General features: G+C 44.3%; 1 pseudogene; it reads left to right on the plus strand.

The window, feature by feature from the left end:
* Positions 1-1,674: 1,674 nt before the first annotated feature.
* On the plus strand, positions 1,675-4,409 carry LOC139022602 (P2X purinoceptor 3-like; annotated as a pseudogene).
* Positions 4,410-4,864: the final 455 nt, after the last annotated feature.

Below are 4,864 nucleotides of genomic sequence, written 5' to 3' on the forward strand. Positions count from 1 at the left end.
ACACGAAGCAGGTCTACATGTTTATTGATCCAAAAAAGGGTTAGGCAAGAGAAATGGTCGTGGAAGGCAAAAGGTCAAAACAGTTCAGAGTCCAATAGGGTTTTTAAAGGGCAGGCAGGCTCGAAGTCCAAAGGCAGCAGAATGGTAGCAGGCAGGATTCCAAATGGCACCCTATTCCCTTCATAGTGCACTACTTTTGACCTATGGACCCTGGTCAAAAGTAGGGCCTTATATAGGGAATAGGGTGCCATTTTGGATGCAGACCCAGTTGAAACATCGGGTAAAATCGATTTATATAAAAATGTATCTACATAACATACATGCAGTAGCATGCACTAGCTATGGTCATGGACTTCTAGACCTCAGGTCAAAGGTCAAAGACAACAGATGAGGAAATTAACAATCAAGGTTACTGCTCTTTAAATGTTAGTGTGTGCGTGTGCGTGCGTTAGGTCTGTCATTGATTGTAATGGGATTGTATTTTACTTTGTACTTTTACTGGGGATGCTGACAGACTGACTGGCATCACTCAGGAAATGAATATCCTCCTCCTTAACTCTCAAGTATTTGTCTCCATCTTTTACTGTGTGTTTCAGTGTGTGTATGTGTTTAAGTGTATGTGTGTGTGTGTACTAACTCTCTGTCAAACCTATTCCCCCACCCCTCCCTCAATCGCTTCCTCCCTCATTGTTCCTCTCTCCCTCCATCTCTCTCCTTCCCTCCCTCCCTCCAGTAAGGGGTAATCACAGATTGAGTTAGTGGATTTAGTCAATAATAATTAAAAAATCTAAGTGTCCCTGCTTTGTAGATTGGAGAGGTTGAGTGATTGGGGGGGGTCTGACCACTTCCTCGTTCTTGGCCAATCAGGATCCAATATTCCCCCTGGTCATTTGACCATAAAATGACTTATAGAATGTAGTAATTTAAAAGGATCTCTGTGTAAGTGACCAGCTCAATGCAGATGTCCATACTTAGATATAGATAACTTCCTTAGATTTAAGTCAAATGCCATTCATCTGATGTGATTTGGGGTGTAATGGATGTCAAATAGTGTGTGTATGTGTGTGTGTGTGGGGGAGGGGGGGGTGTATTAGGGGAAGCAGAAGAGGAGAAAGAAAGATAGAGGGGTCGAGAGACATGCGAGGAGAGTCAATTCTGATAAGTGGAGGAAAGACAAAAAAGCAGAGAGAGAAGAGAGAGGGGTAAATAGAGAAGATGGAGAGAGGGTGGTAAAGAGAGAGATGAGAAGGGGGGTAAAGAGAGAATGGAGAGAGGGCGGGTAAAGAGAGAGAATAGTGAGAAAGGAGGAGGAGATGAGAGAGAGAGCTGAGAGGAGAGACGAGAGAGAGGAGAGAGCGGAGACGAGAGTGGGACGGCGAGGAGAGGAAAATGTATACGCACATGTTTACCGATTCACAGTTCAGCAGTGACAGTGAAGTCTGATTACTTGAAACCTTTTGAAAGAGTAAAGACAATGATCAGATTGCTTTTTTGAACCACAATAACTGTGTTTTTATGTAGGAACCAACACATCTGGGTTTACCTTTAGTTTTTGTGGGGTAGCTAAGTCACAATACTCTCTGAAGAGGCATTCTGTGGAATTGTTGGCTGTGACTTTGCGTCCTGACAGACACAGTTGGATTTATTGGTGTCCCAGGTTGCCTGAACGTCAGGATGTGGACATGTATCACAGACTTCTTCACCTACGAGACCACCAATCGGTGGTGGTGAAGAGCTGGACCATCGGATCATCAACCGCGTCGTACAGCTCCTCATCATCACCTACATCATCGGGTCAGTAGTATCGCTCTATCACTCAAATTTTGGATCTTTCCAGTGAGAGAAATTGGTTGAAAGACGTCTTTTCAACGTCTTTTCATTGGAGAAACAGGAAAAAGTCTCCACACAGTTTCAGTCAGATGCACATTTCTCATAAGAAAGACTTTAACCAAACAGATGTCTTTTTCAATCTTTTCAACATCTTTTCAAAGTCTTGCGCTTATGGAGCTGAATCTTATAAATCTATTGTGTTTGTTCGATTAGGATCTCTTTAGCCCAACAAAAGGCATAGTCTTGTAAAGACTCAGTAGATCATTCATTAGTGACAGGAAGAGACGGGATAATGGATTGAATGATTGTTCCATTATGTTATCTCAACCCTTCTCTCTCCAACCCCCCCCTCTCTCTTCTATCTCCTTCTTCCTCTCCTCTCCTGCACCTCTCTCAGGGGTTTTTGGATGTGAGAAGGCGTACCAGATCAGAGACGAACGGCTATAGAGTCGTCTGTCATGACCAAGTCAAAGGCTTTGGACTGTAAACAACCGCATTCATGGACGGTAGCTGAGTACGTCACCCCCTCTCAGGTAACACCGAAACACACGCAAACATATGTACGCGTGCATGCACACACAGACACACACACACATGTGCCACACGTAGGTACCCAAGCACGCACACACAGCACACACAGGACACACACCGACAGGCGACACATCACACACACACAAATATGGTTTGAGATATTTGGATTCCTTATGTTAATGTTGCAATTGGCATTGATAGACAAAGCCAACAAATTTGTCTTCATTTGTCTTAATATTTGTCAAATTTTCTAAAACAAATTGATAGACATGCCTAAGGAGCCATGTATAGTGCTTGTTATGCCTCTGTCTCCCCGCTTGTCAATCTTTTGTTTATATCTGGGTTGTTGTAAGCACTTTGTGGGTAATGGATTTGTTAAAAGCCCTGTGAACGTCACTTAATACTTAATACTTAAAAATGGATACCAAATATTGATACTGAGGTATGTATGGATTATGACATCAGGTCTGATGTGCTGGTCAATGAAAATGAGTTTTTTTTTATTGTGTGTGTGTGTGTGGTCTGACAGGGGGCTTCTGTGTTCTGCATCATCACCAAACTCATCATCACAGAGAACCAGGTGCAGGGATACTGTCCCGAAGTGAGACCCCTCACACTTACTCTCCCATTGGCCCTCTGTGCCCCCCACCCCCACATAATCTCTCTCTCTCTCTGTGTCTCTCTCTGTGTCTCTGTCTGTCTGTCTGTCTGTCTGTCTGTCTGTCTGTCTGTCTCCGTCCGTCCGTCCGTCTCCCTCCCTCCGTCCGTACGTCCGTCTGTCTGCCTCTGTATGTTACTCTAACTCTGTACTATGTGTGATACACAGAGTGAGATGAAATACAAGTGTACGCACGACAACAACTGCACAAAGTTCCTCAACAAGCCTGGGGGAAATGGTGAGGTTTCTCCACTTTTTCTGATCAACTTTTTCTCTTCCTTTTCTTATTGTATTTCCTGAAGAAGATAGATGTTACAGAATTTGCCAAATAGTTTCTCCCAAAATAATGGTTTGGTCTTTGTCATTTATTGTCCCTATCCGTCCTYCCCTTTTCTGTGTCATATATCCTCTCTCTTTCTTCCTCTCTCTTTTCCCTCGCGCTCTTCCTCAGGTCTTCCGACGGGCAGGTGTGTACGTTTCAGCGACACCCTTAACACCTGTGAGATCAGAGGCTGGTGCCAGGCGGAGATCGACTACATCAAGACGTGGGTAACCGTGTGCGTGCGTGTGTGTGTGTGTTGAGGAAGGAACATGATTCTCTTTCTGACCTTCCCTCAGGCATCCTATGATGGAGGTGGAGAACTTCACCATCTTCATCAAGAACAGCATTCGTTTCCCCCTCTTCAACTTCACCAAGTGAGGATGATTATGATGTTGATGATAATGATGTTGTTGATGATGATGATAATGATGTTGTTGATGATGATGATAATGATGTTGATGATGATGTTGTTGATGGTGAAGATAATGATGTTGATGATGAAGATAATGATGTTGATGATGGTAATAATGATCATGTTAATGATGTTGATGATGATGATGATGATAATGATGTTGATAATTACAATGTTGATGAAGATGCTGATGACAATGACGATGACATTGGTGATGACAACAATAACGATAATTGAACTCTAACTGGTCTCCTCTCTCTCGCGTTTGTGTGTGTGTGTGTGTCTCAGGGGTAACTTCCTGCCCACTATCACCCCTCAGTACATCAAGGCGTGTAACTTTGACCATGAGAACAACACCTACTGCCCCATCTTCAGGGTGGGAGACGTCATCCGCTATGCACACCAGAACTTCACCACGCTGGCACAGAAGGTACGGTGGTTCACTCCCAGGTATAAAAACTCAGCAACAACATCCTCTCACTGTCAACTGCCTTTATTTTCAGCAAACTTAACATGTGTAAATATGTGTATGAACATAACAAGATTCAACAACTGAGACATGAACTGAATAAGTTCCATAGACATGTGACTAACAGAAATGGAATAATGTGTCCCTGAACAAAGGGGGGGTCAAAATAAAAAAATAACAGTCAATATCTGGTGTGGCCACCAGCTGCATTAAAGACTGCAGTGCATCTCCTCCTCACGGAATACACCCGATTTGCCAGTTCTTGCTGTGAGATGTTACCCCACTCTTCCACCAAGGCACCTGCAAGTTTCTGGGCATTTCTGGGGGGAATGGTCCTAGCCCTCACCCTCCGATCCAACAGGTCCCAGACGTGCTCAATGGGATTGAGATCTGGGCTTTTCGCTGGCCATGGCAGAACACTGACATTCCTGTCTTGCAGGAAATCACACAAAGAACGAGCAGTATGGCTGGTGGCACAGCGTTGAGATTGCCTGCAATGACAACAAGCTCAGTCCGATGATGCTGTGACACACCGCCTCAGACCATGACAGACTCTCCACCTCCTAATCGATCCCGCACCAGAGTACAGTACAGGCCTCAGTGTAACACTCATTCCTTCGACGATAAACGCGAATCCGACCA

This window comes from Salvelinus sp. IW2-2015, linkage group LG13 (assembly GCF_002910315.2).
Source record: "Salvelinus sp. IW2-2015 linkage group LG13, ASM291031v2, whole genome shotgun sequence".
Classification (NCBI taxonomy): Eukaryota; Metazoa; Chordata; class Actinopteri; order Salmoniformes; family Salmonidae; genus Salvelinus; species Salvelinus sp. IW2-2015.